At 36.9% G+C, this 20543-nt stretch overlaps 1 long non-coding RNA gene across 1 annotated transcript in view; it reads right to left on the reverse strand.

Moving 5' to 3' along the window:
• The window catches only part of LOC149132010 (uncharacterized), a 70693-nt gene extending 50507 nt beyond the window's left edge, over positions 1-20186 (reverse strand). The window contains exon 1 of the long non-coding RNA XR_016244947.1: positions 18178-20186. This is a non-coding gene — a long non-coding RNA (uncharacterized LOC149132010). The remainder of the gene's footprint in view (positions 1-18177) is intronic.
• Positions 20187-20543: the final 357 nt, after the last annotated feature.

Raw genomic sequence — 20543 nt, forward strand, 5'->3', positions numbered from 1 at the left:
AATGGAATAAACGCTGTGCAGTATATGTTACAACACTTCACATTATGACATTCTGGTTTCAAAGGTCAAATTTTGTTGTTCGTCCTTTTGTTGGTCAACGAAATAAAGTAGCAGTCAAATACTGGGGTTAATGATATTGACTCAGTCTCTGCCTCCTTCCAAATTTCAGGCCTTGCGTCCATATTAGAAATAATTTTTATAGAGCATCAGATAAAATGCCATCTTGTTATTCAATTATTTAATCACTTTTCTGTTCTGAGTTTAAATAGTACTGGAGTAAACTTCCCTTTTCATCCTTCCCAGGTCGATAAAATTTTAGTACCAGGCAAGTGCTGGTGGGGTGAGTGTGGTAAACAGAAACCTTGTAGAAGCCTATTGAAGAAACTGTTTCTGTCTTTGGATAGTAGAGTTAACCCTTTAGTGTTCAGATTATTCTATCAAACATAATGCTTATTGATTCACATTGATTTGAATTAATCATGCATTATCTCATATCTTCAAGATCTTGATGGTGTAATTACTTAATGTAGAATAACATTGTAGGGTACATGTGAGAGCCTGGATCTGGTCAGTTTAAACATAAAACAGATTAAATATTTTGGCCGGATATGGCCGGTTTAAATACTAAAGGGTTAATCTGTCACCTGATTTAGCAGGGCCTCATAGCCATTTCCCAGAATTCACTCAACCAGAAGCATTCAGATTAGGCTTCCAGCATTGGAGTCACTCCAGTATCAGAGTAATTCCTGTTTGAGACCAATTCCAGCCTGAGAATCACTTTGATGTGAGGCTAACTTTCTCTTTTTGCAACCTGCAAAAATTCACAGGTGCTGCTTTTCCTTCCCTGACTAAACCATAAAAATAAGGAGAAGTTATCCCTTTGGGGTGAAATGGAATCCATTATTGTAATATATCAGCATTGATTTAGTCAACTACATCCCTACTATTATATGGGAAATGAAAATCAATATTTTTACACTCATTTATCAATGATTCGGTTCTTCATCTATCTGCTGCTGATGTCTCATTGAATTGCCAGAGGCTGCTCTGTTTGGATTCTAGTCTGTTGAGCAAGCATATTACTAAGATATCCCTAAGTGTTTTTTTGTAGAAACTTCAACAGGTATCATTTTCAGATTTCTGATTGATTTAAGTAAACAGTTAAAATGGTTGTTGACCTAAAGGCAAAATTATTGTAATACGATATCCTCGCACAGTTACCAGCAAATGAAAGATTAATAAATTGACAATATCTTTTAGTTCTTTAATTGATTCTATAGCGCATGCCAAAAGTTTTCTACTTATTTCCAAGAACTTTTTAAACATTTTATATGTATGTGCTTGTATATTCTTTCTATATTTTTATTGATAATGTCTAGCATTGGTACAAAGCCATATATATTCTGGGCAGGGTATACTTGGTTAAATTGCCCTTAGTATTTCACTTTATTTTAGCAACCCGAGAAAAGAAGAAAGGCAAAGTTGGTTGGAGTGAGAGTTGAACTCAGAACCTCAGAGTAGTACCTGTAATTCAAAGGGCCAGCCTTGTCACATTCTGTCATGGTGAGTCTCTTTGAGAACTATGTTAAGGACACACATGTCTTCCTGCCTCGATGGTCTGTATTTTGATTATGTATTTGCATGTATATACTTTTTTAATAATAATAATAATAATCCTTCCTACTCTAGGCACGCGGCCTGAAATTTTAGGGGGGGGGGACACTAGTCGATTACATCGACCCCAGTGTTTCAATGGTACCTAATTTATCGACCCTGAAAGGATGAAAGGCAAAGCTGCCCTCAGCGAAATTTGAACTCAGAATGTAATGATGGACAAAATACCACTTAGCATTTTGCCCGGATTACTAACGATTCTGCTAGCACACAGCCTTAATAATAATAATAATAATAATAATCTTTTCTACTATAGGCACAAGGCCTGAAATTTGGTGGGAGGGAACTAGTCAATTACATCTACTCTAGTCTTTCACTGGTACTTAATTTATCGACCCTGAAAGGATGAAAGGCAAAGTCGACCTTGGTGGCATTTGAACTCAGAACATAATGATTGATGAAATGCTGCTAAGCATTTTCCCTGGCATTTTAATGATTCTGCCAGCTCACTGCCTTAAATAGCAATAATAATAATAATCATCATCATCACCACCACCACTACCATCACCAACATCACCATCATCATTATCATCGTTATTGCTTATAACACCAATTAGCTGTGCATGATTTACAAACACAAAGCTATAAAATTATCATTAAGTTTTCAGTACTAAAGCTGAACTTTTCACACATCACCTCCACAAGGACTCATTTAATAAACACGGAATTATACAGGAGTAAGAGGTAATCTCTAATGTTTCTGAGTTGTTCTGAGATTCTTCGGCTTCAGTTAAGTGCAAGATTATAAGTTAATTTGATCACTGATTCATTAATAAATCTAGCAACAAGACCAGTTATTATCATAATATATATTTCTGAAAAGCTCCATCACTGACGAACTAATAAACTTTCTTCATCAATATTCTGTCTACGAAAGTATTTTATCTTAAATAATTTATTGACAGTTGAGAAAACCAGCGTGAATAATGTTGAAATTGGTGTGTTTTATTGCTGAGTCTGGTGAATTTTGTTGGGTCAGTGTAGTTTTAGTGTATGTCGTGTTGTTTGGTGTTGGCTAGGTGCAGCTTATTATTGGAAAGGGAGTGAAGGAATAGGTGTTAAGATCTTGTTTCATAATGAGCACTTCACATCTAACTTTACACTGCAATGATAAAAACGCCAATGTCAATCATAAAAGAATATATTACCATTAATACCAAGCTGTCATTTACTGATTTATGCCCATCATTTAGTGTCCAGTTCAGACCAGACCAGATCAGATTCAACAGCACTGAGGCTGAAGCTGACCCAACCCATCTGTGATGGGTTGGTCTAATCTCATTCATAAAAATGTCAGATCATTGATGGCCAAAGATGATTATGTGTGGAAAATTGCAGGAAGGAATGCATCAAAGTTGTAGAAGTCGGTTACTAGAGTACACTTTACTGGCTCTCCCACGTTATGAATTTAACTGATTGACCTATCACATTTCGTTACAGGTGTGGCTTAGATAGGTACAAGCATGGCTGTGTGTTTGAGAAACCTTCTTCCCACCCACAACAACCTAAAACAGAAAAAGCATAACAAACTGAGAGGAGAACAAAAAGAAAAACATTCTAGTTTATTTTTTTCACTGTTCCTCTTATACCTATTCCACAATTCCAGTATTCTCTGCCTTCTTCTGTCACTTCTCTTACTTCCTCAAGTTCTTTATTCCACTATTCTACTATTCCCATATCCCCTCTTCTACCAATACATTTTGTTCTGATATTCCCCTTTTCTATCTCCCACTATTATTTCTTATTCTATTATTTTATCCCTCATGCTATTATTTCTTATTCCATTATTCCACTATTCTTGCTTTACATTTGCTTCTTCTTCTTCCTCTCTCATCGTTATCCTGCTATTCTACTATTCTTTCCTTTACTTTTGTCACTTCTCTTTTTCTTCTGCTTTTTTTTCTGTTTATCTTTTACTTATTTCACTCATTGGACTGTGGCCATGCTGGGGCACTACCTTGAAGGGCTTTGTTGAACAAATTAACCCCACCACTTACTCTATTTTCTAAAGCCTGGTATTTATACTATTGGTCTCTTTTTACTAGACTGGTAAGTTACAGGGATGTAAACAAACTAACACCAGTTATTAAGCAATGGTAGGATACAGACACTAACATGAAAACATACACACACATATTATATACAAATACATATATGCATATATATATATATATATGCATATATATATATATATATGCATATATATATATATATATATATATACTCTTTACTCTCTTTATTTTTATTTGTTTCAGTCATTTGATTGTGGCCATGCTGGAGCACTGCCTTTAGTCGAGCAAATCGACCCCAGGACTTATTCTTTGTAAGCCTAGTACTTATTCTATCGGTCTCTTTTGCCGAACTGCTAAGTGACGGGGACATAAACACACCAGCATCAGTTGTCAAGCAATGCTAGGGCGACATAGACACACAAACACACACACACACATATATATATATATATATATACATATATACGACGGGCTTCTTTCAGTTTACGTCTACCAAATCCACTCACAAGGCATTGGTCGGCCCGAGGCTATAGTAGAAGACACTTGCCCAAGGTGCCACGCAGTGGATCTGAACCCGGAACCATGTGGTTGGTAAGCAAGCTACTTACCATGCAGCCACTCCTGTGCCTGTATATATATATATATATATATATATATATATATATGGCTCAGTGGTTAGAACGTTGGGTTCACAATCATTAGATAGTGAGTTCGATTTCCAGACTGGGCTGCATATTGTGTTCTTGAGCAAGACACTTTATTTCACTTGGCTCCAGTTCACTCAGCTGTAGGAATGAGTTGCAACATCACTGGTTTTAAGCTGTATCGGCCTTTGCCTTTCTCTTGGGTAACATTGGTGGCGTGGAGAGAGGAGGCTGGTATGCATGGGTCACTGTTGCTCTTCCATAAACAACCTTGCCTGGACTCGTGCCTTGGAGGGGAACTTCCTTGGTGCAATCCCATGGCCATTCATGACTGAAGGGGGTTTTTACCCCTTTGTTTATATATATATATATATACGTATATATACGATGTGAGTGGGGAGATGAAAAGTTCCTTTCTTTTGGTAAAAGAAAATACAGGAGGACCAGTTAATTATGATTTTATACAACATATTCCCCTCTCAGATTCACACACTTATTCCAGGGGTCGTTCAGCTTTTCTGAAAAAACAAAACTTAGAAAGTTGAGCCCTCCATCCAAGCCTTTTGCGATACCCTTCAAGCCAGGAACTTTTCAACACCCACCCCGTATACACCAAATTCACCCACAAGACATTGGTTGGTCTGGGGGCTAAAAAGTAGAAGACATTTACCAAAGATGCCACACAATGGGACTGAACCTGCAACCATCTGATTGAAAAGCAAGCTTCTTATCACACGGCCATCTTTCCTTCCTTTCTTTGTCAAGCCTTCTTTTTGTTGTTCTATCCATCATTCTCTTCTTTCATTCATCACATCCTCTTCTTTCTTTTATCTTTGATCCCGCTTTTTATTTCTTCTTCTTCTTCGTCGTCTTCGTCTTCTTCTTCTTCGTCTTCTTCTGCTCCTCCTTCTCCTCCTCCACAACCCCCACCATCTCCTGTATACTACTTATTCTGCTATGATGGTGCTTATATTTGATTCTCCATCTTTCTTTCTTTCTTTCTTTCATTCATTCATTCATTCATTCATCACTATTTTCCTGTTATTGCACCATTTACTCATTCCAGCTCTTCCTCTCCTTCTCTTACTACTACTACTACTACTACTGATTTTAATACCAACATTACCAATAAAATCGCTGGTACCCCTGCCAAGACCCATACTACTAATAATCTAACCACTACTAAAACTGGTACCATCACCACTACCACTACTATTTATACAATTTCCACCATCAATACCACCATTGGTATCGTCACCACCACCACTACCACCACCACCACGACCATCACCACCACCATCACCACCACAACCATCACCATAATCATTCTCACCACCACCACCACCATCACCACCACAACCACCACCACCACCACTACCACAACCATCACGACCATCACCACCACCATCACAACCATCACCACCACCACCACCATCACCACCACAACCATCACCATAATCATTCTCACCACCACCACCACCACCACAACCACCACGACCATCACCACCACCATCACCACCACAACCATCACCATAATCATTCTCACCACCACCACCACCACCACAACCATCACCATAATCATTCTCACCACCACCACCACAACTATCACCACCACCAACACCACCATCACCATTATCATTCTCAGCACCACAAACACTACTACGATGACCACCACAAACAACAGTTAATAACAGTAATAATACCACTCTGCCAACATCTTCATCACATGACGCCACCCACTACCTTCACCACCATCACCATAACCACCACCATCGTCATCAGCTTCATAATTCCGACCCACCCCCTTACTACCACAACCATTACTAATAGCAATAATAATACAACCAGTCATTGAAATCTTCGGTCACTGCCACCCCCCGGCACCCCCCACCCCCACCATTATCATCATCATCATCAAGCACATCTATTAATTATGGCAGTATTAATGTTATTACTATCCCCACTCACCATTAATACTACCACCTCTATTAACATCAGCCATAACCACCATCATCACCACAAGAGTCTATGTTACTACTATTACTACTACTACTACCACTACTACCACTACAACTACTACTACTACTACCACCACCACCACCACCACTACTACTATTACTACTACTACCAACACCATCATCACTACAGCCTGCATCACTACTACTACTATTACTACTACCACTACTACTACTTCTACTACTACTACTACTAAAATCACCATTATCACCACTACAACCTGCATAACTACTATAACTACTATAACTACTGCTGCTGCTGTTGCCACTACTACTACTAATACTACTCACTACTACTACTACTACTACTACTACCTTGAGTGCTTCTGTTCTGTGTAACATTTTGTAGAGATTTATCGACCCCCACAATGTTGTGAAATGAAACGGTGTAGGATTTTGTAATTAGATTCAAGAAAATTAGTTAAGTATGGATTATTCTTGAAACAATATTCACCTGTAGGCACAGAACAGTTTTATATAATAATAATAATAATAATAATAATAATAATAATAATAACAGTAACAATGATGATAATAATACTAATAATAATACTAGTAATAATAATAATAATAATAATAATGACAGCGAAACGGGCTGATTACTACCTAGCTCAGATAGCAGGAAACCCCAAAATGGCTGAAGTTCAAAAGATAGTACTCATGGGAACTGCCCATATCCTACGTAAAATACTGTCTATGTGATCTCAAATTTTAAAACAAACACATAATTTTCTTATGGATTCATAAACATTCTCGAGAACAACACTATGTACAAATCGAAATATATGGTACCCTAGGCATAACACCTACATGAACTTCTAACTTGTTGTCTCTTGAGGTCTCTGGGTGAGACTTGGATCCAACTTGTACAAATGCAAAGCAAAAGTCAAACATAAAATAATAATAATAATAATAACAGTAACAATGATGATAATAATACTAATAATTATAATAATAATAATAATAATAATAATAATAATAATAACAATAATAATAATAATACTTTCTTTATTTGCCACCAGGGCCGAACACAAAATATAAAGGACGATACACAGACGAGGGACATTGGGGTTAAACGTGTAAACAGCTAAAAAAAAATTAACAAGGAGATTAAAACAACAATGTACTTCCCCAATAGGGGAGGGGAGTTCCACTGAGAGGTGACCAAAGAAACCTTATACACATTGGACCCCCTCACACCAAAGGCTCAAGTAGGCACCCCTCTCCTTTTCATACCATCCGGCCTCCAGGCAAACACTTAGAGTAGGCCCATTCACACGATCCATTCTTGTCACATTCACCCACCTTTCAACAAACTTACTGCCAGGGATTTCTGGAAGTTACCCATAGGTCCTGGCCCAAAACTCCTCCGGAAGAGAATAGCCTGTTGACCCACAACTCCGAGAACGTCGTCACTATAGAGTTTCAAGGTGGAACTTCCACCGACTGCATTGCCCGACTGACCGAGGGCTGTGAGTGTTTGAAGACACTCTAGGTGCCAAGCGCCCTGCTTCGGTCTACGCCTGATCCAGGACTGTCACCCCGTCAAGGAAACAAGCTGCGGAAAAGCGTATCCAACAAACGGCGACCACACTTGCTCACTGTTATGGTATTGCTGGAGATGTCGCAGTCTCGGCATATGTCTGCACATCATCAGCCATGCCATGCCCAGTCCTCCACGCAACGGGTGTTGACAACAAATGGACCATCTGACAAGCAGTACCTGTCTCTTTCACAGGAAGCATAAGAGCAAGCGCACCAGCCCATTCAGTCACGAAGTAGGGCAAGGGACGACAGTCAGGCTGTAGCATATTCCGGATGTGATGTATGCATTCGCCACCTCTGGCCGACCTTTCAGGGACAGCTTCCTCAAGGCCAATTTCTAGGTGAGACTGTAACCTCACCCCAGTTCTTGTCCACTTGGAGGTCCGAACCAGACCCCGAGCATCTTTACCGGTCCTTCCGTCAAGCGCCGCACAATGCTATCGGTCGGCAAGAACCTGCCTCTCCAGGTGCCAAGCTGCAAGCCCACTGACTTCTCCTGGTTAATCATCGCTCCTATCACCGCTTCGTATTCTCTTAGGGTAATGCCAACCATCTTGATTTCCGAGATGTCCGACACTATCACGGTGACAACATCCGCATACGCTGACATGAACCTTCCGCATCCTAGTTTACACGAGATGCCCCTCAAAACATCCAGCTTCCACGGTAATGGCTTGAGTACGGAGGTCCATGGACCCCTGTACCTTTTCGTTGAGGGCAGCATGCTTGTAGGTGTTTTGCTTTACTGCAAGCAAAGCAATGAGGCCTTCTCCCCTCGGAGATCAAAGGTAATTTCGTCCCGTCCTTGAGGCGGACATGGTTGTTTGGGATGTTCTCCAAGTCTTGTAGTTTTATTTGGATTAACATTTCCAAATCTATCCCAGACCAGTCTTCTCTTTGCGTCCGTTTCTCAAAATTGCTGGTTTTGGGCCAAAATTGCTGATCTTGGACCAAAATTGCTGGTCTTGGAGCAAAATTGCTGATCCTGGGCCAAAATTCCTGATCTTTGGCCAAAATTACTGATCTTAGGCCAAAATTGCTGGTCTTGGGCCAAAATTGCTGGTCTTGGGCCAAAATTGCTGGTCTTGGGCCAAAATTGCTGGTCTTGGGCCAAAATTGCTGGTCTTGGGCCAAAATTGCTGGTCTTGGGCCAAAATTGCTGGTTTGGGTCAGGTAATGAAACAGTATTGTAAGTGTTTTGGCCCCTTCCAAAGCTAGATACTATCTTCCTACGATACTAGATCTTATCAAAAATATTTACAATCCTATCTGTTGGAAGAATTGTCCTCTTTGCAATATCAGATATACATCAGAACCAGAATGCATCCACAGTTGTCAAAATATGGAAGATTGGTGGCATATTCCAATAAAAACAACAGAATGGTGGAAACAAAAGAGTTAATATTTTTAAAATGCTCTGAATTCATTTGAATGCAACATTTTGACTTTTATATGATTAAAAAGTCAAGATGTGGTAAATATTCCAACAATATTCAAGACATTCTAAATAAAGATCTGTCAGAAATTCCAAACATATTCATGTTTCATCTAAGACTAAAAATATTCATGCAACTAGCAATTTGGCATATCACAAACTTCTTTCTAATAATATAATGAAAATCCATAAAAAAATTTCTTACACATATAATTTAATTAACTTAGAAGCACAGTAATAGCAACTAATCTCAATATATTAAGAGATTGGAAAAAAAAATGCTATTTTTGTGTAAAAATAGCATTTTTCCAATCTGTTACTATTTGTGTAATTTTTCGTATAAAAAACCCCCCGAAAATGCAGTATTTTAATGCTGCTAATGTTGCACATAAAATTCCAATTCATTTCTTCATGCCATCATCAGAGTAAATTATTACAAAAGTTTATTTACCTTTGGGTAAGAAAAATCCTATTTTGCAAACAGTATGTGGTCTAATTTCTGATTTACATATCATTTTTATGACATTCTTTCATCATTATAAGGTGGTGAGCTGACAAAATCATTAGCACAGCAGGCAAAACATTGAGCAACATTTCATCTGGCGCTTTACGTTCTGTGTTCAAATTTTGCCTTAGTTGACTTTATTTTTCATACTTTCATGGCCAATAAAATAAAAACCAGTCAAGTATTGAGGTCAATGTGTCCAACTTGGACCAAAATTAGAACAAATTCTCCTCACTCTATCTTACAATCCAATTTAAGCACGCTCCGTAAGGAACTTACACGACAATCATTAAAATTTATTTCATCCAGTCTTGTATATCAATCAGTATTTTTTAAATATTTAATCGGTTTTTTTTTTTTTGAAAGGATATATTTTGCTTCCTATGAGAGCTTAGACCATCGATTACTTTTCTATACTGCCTCGACTTTGGGCTGTCTTTTCTGTTTCTCACCAGTAGGATTCTAGCTTATGTCTCCCTGAGGGAAAGCTTCCTCTCACAGGTCTTGTTGAGGACATTTGAATTGAAGTCACGATGTATAATGATAACACTTGATATGCACGTGTGTCCTCTGGCATACGATATGTATTCAAATTTTATAATTATAAGTCTCCAGCAGTGTCTACTGATGATCCACAGATAATTAATTTATTTAATTATTAATGGTAAAACTTCGGGGTAGAGAAATAACTAGTCTTTTCAATTTTCTCAAATTGTCTTGCTTGCCTACATCCAACATGCTATAAATAAGAATGTATTTTTCGTGGTTTGGAGTTTTGGTATCTCTTTTCAGCATGCAAGGAGACCACTTAGTGGTTATCCTCTTTGTGTATAATTTATAAACACGTGTGTATTTTATATATATATATATATATACACACACGAGGGGCTTCTTTCAGTTTCCGTCGACCAAATCCACTCACAAGGCTTTGGCCCGCCCGAGGTTATAGTAGTAGATATCTGCCCAAGGTGCCACACAGTGGGTCTGAACCCGGAACCATGTAGTTGGGAAGCAAGCTTCTTACCACAATCCTGCGTCTACTGTGTAACAAAATTATCATTATCATTTTCTTCTTTTTTTTTTTGTTTTTGTCTTTGGTCAGTAAGTGTTACTTCCTGTTTGCTTCTATCTAGAAATCAAAGGAAATGACTACTATTCCCTTCAAACTTTGCTTTTGTGACTAGGGCATCAATGTTTTGAAACTGACCTATTTCCCATTACATTTCAGACAGATTCAGCGTTGATTTGCTGAAACAAAATTTTCTAGAACTTTCGAGAAGTTTCTAGAACGTTCTCGCAATATAGAAGGCAGTATATACAGGGATCGTAAGCTCAATAGTTCAGTTCGCTTTGAGCTGTCCAAGTGGAGACAAGTCATCATTGATAGCTGCAAGCGTCACATATGGCGTCATTTGGTTGTAAGCATCCAGCAGACACATTTTGCTGCCTGTGGCAGATTTATCAAGACAAGAGCAAAAAAATACTCTCTGGTAATATCTGCTAAAACGTGTGAGACCTACAAGGCATATATCCTAGGCGTCAGTTGGTTGTAAGCATCCAGCAGACGCATTTTGCTGCCTGTGGCAGATTTATCAAGACAAGAACAAAAATGTACTCTCTGATAATATCTGCTGAAACGTGTGAGGCCTACAAGGCATATATCCTAACAAAAGCAATGTTTTAAGGAAATATTAGCCATTTTTCATGCTTTCTAAGGGTAAGCAAATAGAAAATACCAGCTGTTACCCAAGGACAAAAATCGTGTTACAGTGTTATAAAAAAAGACATGCAAATAAAACTAAATTGTCAAAATAAAAAACGTAAGAAATAAAAAGAAAAAATACCCATATAACTTTCCCATAGCATTATAAAAGTTGGCAATTTTCTTAAGTTGATAGCTTTGCACATCGTGAAGGCAGGATAACTTAATTCAAGTAATGATTAACATTTCTGAAAATCGTTTGATGAAGAATAAGATTTATTAGATAGAATCAGAGATATTTTACAGCAGATAAAGAAAGCATAAGAGTAAAACACAAAGCAACGTGCGCACACGCACACACATAAGCGCGCACACGCACACACATAAGCGTGCACACGCACACACATAATCACACACACACAAATTTGAATAGAAATAAGAATGCTGAAATAAAATTTCTTTTAAACTGTTCGCTAAAGTCCTATGAAACTTAATTAGTAGTTAGAAGGAATAAAATGTTCTAATTAAAAACAAAAAGGAAAAAAAACAACTTTTTTTTACGTTCTTAACAAGTCATTAGTGCTTGAGTTGCGTTCAACAACGAAAAGTTTATGCAGTTACTGTTAATTGTTGCTTTCATTTGATAATTAATTAAACACTGTCAAATCTGGCTTGAATTTAAATGAAAAACATATAAATATATTTGATGAACTTCTGTGCGCGTGCGCGTGTGCGTGTATATGTGCGCGTGCCTGCGTGTATGTATGTATGTATGTGAGTTCCTCCGCCCTTTGATGAGTCTTAATTTTCATCCCGCAGGGTGTCCAACAATCACCCTCCTCACCAGGCAAGCCTAGTGGAGGTGCCAGTTTAGTCACTGATGACCCGATCATGCAACAAGTTGCACTGGATCACATGTTACCAGCAGCACCCAAGAGCGACCTGGCAAGGCACTTCTCTCTCAAACCTTGAACCCCAGCTCAAACAAAACTTACAGAAAGCTGAAAGGGAAAGTGCAGACTGTTGTAAGAAATATTAAACAGGAATGGTGAAACGATAGAGCAAAAGGGGCGCAAGAAGCAACTAATAGAAATGACACCAAGGGTTTGTTAAGGAGGGATATGGCCCAAAATCTTCTTCAATAGCTCCAGTGAGACCAGCAAATGGACATTTGCTTCTGCCTGACACCACTTCTATTCATAAGCGCTGGGTAGAACATTTTTCTTCACTTTTGCATAGACTATCATCTGCTGACATGAGGATGATAGAAAAAATCGAACATCTTCCAGTTATTGAGGAGATAGCATTTGAACCAAATCTAAATGACATTTATTTAGCTGTAAACAAGCTGAATAGCAATAAGTTTCCAGGGTCTGTTGTAATCTGTGCAGAGGTCTTGAAAACATCCCAACAGCACTGCACAAATGATGTTGGCATCGACTTTAAAAATTCATCGTAACTCTCTCCTTATGCTATCCGTCCTCTACAAAATTCATGCTCGCATCACATTAAGACAGAACTGTTTCACCTCAGCTGACCGTGCTCTCTTTAACATCATGCCACGACACATTAGAGATGAAGAAGTGCTCATAACATTCACACAGGTCCTGGACAAATATCTCCAATAAATTCACGATAAACCACCAACACCTGGATATATCTCTGCAAATAATAACTCTTTACTCGAATGGGCTATGATGCCCAAAGAATGACTGTAATATGAATCATCATTAAATGTCTTTTCCAGGTGGTGCTACTTGGACATAGTCAGGGCCAATTCTGTCCGGAACGTATTTAAGTATATTACAACGTGAACATTAACGTTCTTGGTTACAGATTTCGAAATGACCAACAACTGGCCCATGACATTTCTTATAGAAGAGAAATTAATGTAGGATGTCTTCACCGTTCGCTGCACAAAAATACTACATAGGATGTTTTTATTCATAAGTATTAGTTATTGTTCTGTATTATTGCCAATGTTTAATCATGCGTAAACAAAATAGAATTTATAGTCAACGGAAGAATGCTGCTACCACTCTGAAAATTTTCCTACTTTACTTTCCTTTGACCTTTCACATTATTTATGTTTCTGACTGTATCTCATTGTAAGTTTGATTTCTGTACGATATATATATACATACACACACTTGTACATATATTGAATACACTCATATACATATATACACATCATCATCATCATCATCATCGTTTAACGTCCGCTTTCCATGCTAGCATGGGTTGGACGATTTGACTGAGGACTGGTGAAACCAGATGGCTACACCAGGCACCAATCCGATTTGGCAGAGTTTCTACAGCTGGATGCCCTTTCTAACGCCAACCACTCAGAGAGTGTAGTGGGTGCTTTTTACGTGTCACCCGCACGAAGGCCAGTCAGGCGGTACTGGCAATGGCCACGCTCAAAATGGTGCATTTTATGTGCCACCTGCACCATATGTACATATATTTATATATTGACTATATCTAAGTATCTATCTCTTTGTCTGTCTGTCTCTATATTTATGTACACGCGCTTACCATAATATTCGAGGTGAAACTGGAGTAAATGTGAGTTGAAACCGGTAGACGTAGAAATATCACACAAGGTCTGAAGAGAGTATATTAAGTAAAAGTGAGTTTCCTTCTTCCATCAGACTGTGGGTTTGGGGGATTCTTTACTGCAAATATATTAGAATAATTGCATGCTTTCTTTTAATAGGAAGTTTGTTCCTAGGAAGTGTTGAAGTGATACATTGTGAGTTGGTAAGATGCACACTTTATCTTTCATTTAGAAGATTAAGAGTTTGACTGAAAGGCGGAGAACAGAAACAAAAGTTATATAAAGCTGTCTCTATTTGACAGCACATGCATGTAAAATGTTTTCAAGTGTAACAGTAGGATTTAAATAGAAATTAAATTAAAAACATGTCTTTATTGTCAAGTAATATTTCATTCATTCATCAGTACTTTCATATTTTTCACTTGAAACTACTTTTCTAAGGAATTCATTGTCATTTTTAATTTTATCAAAAAGATTCAGATTAGCTTAGTAAAATGTTTATTTTAGTTATCAGAAATCTTCTGGCTAGCTCTTGCCATGCTGCTACTTTCATCTGATCGCACATTATTTGCTACAGAAAATATTCATTCAACTGGTGCAGAAGTACCAAGAAGACAAAAATGCTCTTTATTAAAGAGCTAAGATTTTTAACTAGTATACATTTTTTCTTTGAAATACCACCAAAAAAATTAAAATGTTACTTATTTTCATACTTAAAGTTCTGTATTGTGCAGCCTTCACCCTTAGAAACCTAAAAGCTCAGTGCAATAACAATTCTATGAAATAATTTATCAAAATTTATTACTTGCTTTCCAATCCTTTGGTAAATTCACCTTAAATGCAGACTACTCCACATTCGGCCAAGATATATTACCAGAATTTAATCACTCAAATTATTCTACCTATTCAAAGTTCTAAGTACGAGAGACATCTCTCATGAAACTTTAAATTCTCGCTTCGTTTTTTTTTTTCATTATTATCACTGTTTTCTTCAATACACAGTTTTTTTGGGTTTTTTTTTTTGCTTTTTCTTTTTTCTATATTTGTAATCAGATTTTCCATTTCTTTGATATGTGTGCATTAAAATTGTCCTTCTATATAGCCAGAAACGATCTGTTGAAATGACTAAGCTGTCTCTGCATAAACCATAAATACATTTCTCCAAAATCTCTTTCAAAGAATTGATTTATAAGTTACGGATAGCATTCTTTGCAGCATTGACAAAATTTTGTATTACCATGCTGTAATAACTTCTTTTATATTTCAGTCCGGCGAAGTCATTAAATTCTTTTAGCTGTGTTACACGAACTGTCTCGATGTAAAAATGTTTAAAAATTTTTTACAATAAGTGCTTCGATATCAGTTGGTAATACATGAACTGCTGTTTGGAGATAGCTGCGCACAAGATGTGCAGCACAACTAATGCCAACAAGGTCACTTGCAAATTTCGTTTTTAATCGTTTCTAATTAGATAAACAGATTGTTTTTGTTTTTTTTGTTCTACATCACCAAAATTTGTGTTGCAGTTGTTCTGTCAACCTGTGATTGACAATAACTGACTCTAAGGCATGAGTCAAAATCTCAGCCATCTAAACTGGAAGTTTGCATAACCCAAAATTTGACTTGTAGTCTACTGACCAGGAAAGTAATATCAAACGTTGAAAAGTATCATTTCAACATCTTTTCGATTCAAAGGATCCATAAAAATTGTCACAAATTTACCAAGCTGAGCTATTGGTAAAATTACATTTAAAATGTTGGCCGCATATTTTGTCCATTCTAGACGAAACTTTGGTTCAAAAAGTTTTGAGACCAACTTTCATGAACGGTCAGATATCTTGAAACTCAATTTTGGTAAAAGTGTATGGAAATCAAAAGTGGTTTCTTTAGCGACAATGACAAGCTCCAATAATCCTTATTTCTGGTTTTATAAAATATATCCTGTCGTGACCAACTAGCAACAAAATTGCTTTGTGCCATTAAGATTTCAAATGACCTTTAATATCTGACCTATCTCCATGCACCACAGAGACATCTGCATAACTGTGATCACATTTTACTCTGTTTTCTTTTTTTGGAAAATGGTAACCCTTGCTTTTCGGCATTGTAAAAGTAAATCAAGAATTTTTAAGAGAAATATGTACGAAATATAAAAGAAAAGGGCAATATTAACTATAGATAATAACTAGTTTATTCTCGAACGCGCCAACACCAACAGAAATTTAGGATCTAGTTCAAAACGGGGGCGCCAGTATTTTCTTAATGAAACACTTTGAAATTTGGGACACTGGTAGAATGTGTCATATAAAACATCTTTTTCTCTTAGTCTTCTTAAGAAAAATTATTATATTGCAACTTATTTCATGTTAAAGTTGTTGTATTTCTGTAATTTCAACCAATGACTGACGTCCATTCAGCCGAATACAGTAAGTGCTGACTACATAAACAAACGATTCTCAAACGATTCTGGCGGTGATAAAATTATTATTTCCTTGTCAAAAAATGGCTGAAGCATATTGGCAGTAGCTAATAAACCTTTCTATTATAGGCACAAGGCCTGGTTTTTGAGGTTAGGGTTAGGGCAAATGTTGTACACATACAGTTCAGGCAGATGTTAACGAAATTATATTAAAAATAAAACGAAGGAAAACGAACACACGCGTGTTGCCTCTCTGCAAAATGTCAGAAGTAATGGAGATTAAATACGCTTTACACCGCTTAAACTGCCAAAGGAGTAACTGTAAACAGCTGAATACTTGTCAGTGATTGGTTGAAATTATCGAAATAAGACAATTTTTTACATGAAATAACTTCGAATACAAAAAATTTTTTCTGTTCTATAACACAAAATAGATAACTATACGAAGTTTGAAAGTCTTTCGGTACCAAAAACACTACATAAAACATAAATGAAAACTGGTGCCCCCGTTTTGAACTAGATCCGAAATTTACTCACACATACATACATACATACATACAAAGACACACACTAGACCTAATCTGCAAGATCATTCCACTGTTAGCAAAAGTTCACTCCGGATATGTTACATACGCACTGCTCGCCTCCCAGACGTAGTCAGTTGTCATTTTAACAATGTTGTTCTTATAGCATCATGAATATTTTGGGAGTAATTTTTTAGGGAGAATCGCATGACCGTGATATGTAGAACACATTATCGAAAGCGAAAATCGCCAAAATAAAAAAATAAAAAAGTTACAGCCATTTTTCCCTCAGTGTCTAATCCCAATGTCCACCAAAAAAAGACCCCACCCCCGGGGTGTTGGGGGAGGGGTCGGGGTCTAAAATTTTTTTAGAGAGAATCGCATGACCGTGATATGTAGAACGCATTATCGAAAGCGAAAATCGCCAAAATTAAAAAATAAAAAAAGTTACAGCCCAATGTCGACCAATATCCGAAGTATCATACATGTAATTTCTATCAAATGTTACTATAGTCTCAGTGTTGCTGCGAGATTTGCTATTTCAGTCAAAGAACAAGAGTTTAAATGACAAAAACAGTCATATTTGGAAGTAGGCTGGTCCCTGGCACATACTACAGGGGCTCACTAGACTCCCTATTGAGCTCTACAGCAGTAAAAACTTTAACAGCAAATCAAAGAATTGGCAAGCAAGCTTAATTCAAGCCATTCAATTGTTCACCGTCATCTTCCACAGCTTGGAAAGGTGCCCAAACTTGGAAAATGTGTTCCCTGTGATTTGACAGAAGCCAATCGAAAATCATGGCTGGACATCTGTTCATCTCTTTACTCCCGTGAACAAATATCACCATTTTTGAACAATGGATTTTTAAATGAAAATGTTAAGCAACGCAGGCAATGGCTTAGTTGAGGTGTACCGGCAAAACCACAACCCCAAAAAGACCTATACAATAGTTGAATTCGAATGAAACAGCTCTGTGAGATTAATCTTATGGTGAAAACCCCGTCAAAAAATATTAGCTACAAAAAATGTAGTGTGGTCTTAAGTGACAAAATGGTGATTATGTTAACAAATTAAAACATTTTTATCATGTTAAGATATTTAACATTATAAAAGATACATAACGCAGAATTCAAAGACTTACGTGTTCACTGGGGAAATAGATTTGGGCTACGAAACTTCATACTACAGTTGGAATTTTCTGGAGCACAACGCTTCTGTAATTCGGACTGTCTAGGATTAAGAACTCCTCGGTTGAAATATTGGTCACGCTAGCATCGACGTACTGAAGACAAAACGATGGGGTGGGGCGTTTATAGGTACAACGTTTTTGATCACTGGTCTGTTCAATTAAGGTTCGAATCTAATGAATTACAATAAAAACACAAACGTTTCGGAGGTTAGATTAAATAATAACAATCTTTGGAACCTACAGCGTTGATCTCGAAAGACAAATGAAGGAAGCCTCAACAGGTTGAAGATAGCAGATAAATCTCTATCACATTATGCCCTATCGTTAAATAAAAATGGACGGACACATCTATTAATGTAGTTTGGTATTTCTGTACGTACAAAAAACAAAACAAAACAAAATACGACCGGATGTCAACGTCTTTGATCTGAAGCTTGTCTGATCGATCAGAGTGTGGGAGTGAGACTGATCCAGTGTTAAATTACCACCGTCACTACTACTACCTCGATATTTTCATTCTACGATGACAAATACACTTTTAGCCATCATCAATTATAGTATTAATCTCCTTCAACGCAGGCATGAAGCAGACTTTTTCACTAATCACGTGTAGAATAGAATCGTTCCCTTTATTTTTCTTTTAATCCCTCCCGGATCGAGTTTGTTTCATTCATAAAATCATCCCCCACCCGCTTTAATTTTGCTCAGATTGCTTTCAAATTTGGTGTATCAATAAATTTCTGAAAAATTTATATTTATCAATTAGAATTTTATTGTAGATATTTTTCGTCAATTGTCTTAGTATTTTTCATATATATTTTACATAATTTCGTGAAGTTTTTCTGTGGTTTTCTGTTTTTACTGTTGCTTAGAATGGCTGCATCCACATTCAAGCCATTTAATTGTAGTGTTTTTGGTACCGAAAGACTTTCAAACTTCGTATACTTATCTATTTTGTGTTATAGAACAGAAAAATATTTTTGTATTCGAATTTATTTCATGTAAAAAATTGTCTTATTTCGATAATTTCAACCAATCACTGACAAGTATTCAGTTGTTTATATATACTCCTTTGGCTGTTTAAGCGGTGTAAAGCGTATTTAATTTCCATAGCTTCGTTTTGCTTTTTTCTTTTTAAATTTGCTGTTTTACCCTAACCCTAACCCTATCACCGATAGAATTGTTTCAGAATCGTTTGTTTATGTAGTCGGCACTTAATGTATATCGGCTGAATGGACGTCAGTGACTGGTTGAAATTATAGAAATACGACAACTTTAACATGAAATAATTTGGGGATTTCTTTTTTTTTTTAAGAAGACTAAGAGAAAAAGATGTTTTATATGACACATTCTACCAGTGTTCCAAGTTTCAAAGTGTTTCGTTAATGAAAAATGTGGCCCCCGTTTTAAAAAAAGATCCCAACAAGAGTCAGAAAGTGGTTGGTGGGAATTTGTACTGGCAATACACATGCAATGGTGGCAACGAATGCCTGTTAGTAAGGACAGGGACATGGCTGGATGGAACCACCTTTCCTCTTATGACTATATTGTTATTTAATGTGTCCTTCGTTTTTAAAACGTTAGAGCATAGCATGAGGGAGATTTGGCTGTTATTTCTAGCAAATTGAACAACCACCCATTGGTTCATTTGCTGATGTGTATAAGTAAACAAAAACTAAAGGAAATGGGTCTTCACATGTTTCTAGGATGATTATTCCAGTTGTATGGTCAACTGAACTGGTTACACATTCAACTGGTATTTATTTTATCAACCCTGAAAGGCAAAGTCAGCATAAGTGAAATTTGAACTCAGAATGTAAAGCATTTTGCCTAGATAAGAACTTCAATGGCCCAAGAGAGGCTCCTTGGACGAGCCACAATTTCCATAGAACATGAAATTTGTTGAAAAATTCTACTCCAAGAGCTTGTAAAAAATTTTTCAAGACAGAAAGCTCGCTAAATTAGCTTCTAAGTACCAAGAGTAAAAAACAGTATTTAAATATTTCAACAACCAATAATAAAAAAAAAAACATCTTTGAGTTAAATCAAATCAAAGACAAGAGCTTGATGAACTGCTGTTTGTTTACCATATTTGCTCGCATCCAATTAGAAAATATTAAATTTTCAATACATCATGTTTATTAGTTTTTTTTTTTTAATAATTTTTTTTTTCATTAATTTTTAATTTTCCTTTACAAGTGACTTCAAATTGCTCCTATGTTTATTCATATTTCTAAAAACTTTCTTGGGGAATTCCTCAGCTTGTTGGGCTCGCTTTGTTTGCCTCCCCCCCCACACCCACCCACTCAGTAGAGGTG

This window comes from Octopus bimaculoides, chromosome 18, assembly GCF_046866305.1.
Source record: "Octopus bimaculoides isolate indiv1 chromosome 18, ASM4686630v1, whole genome shotgun sequence".
Taxonomy (NCBI): Eukaryota; Metazoa; Mollusca; class Cephalopoda; order Octopoda; family Octopodidae; genus Octopus; species Octopus bimaculoides.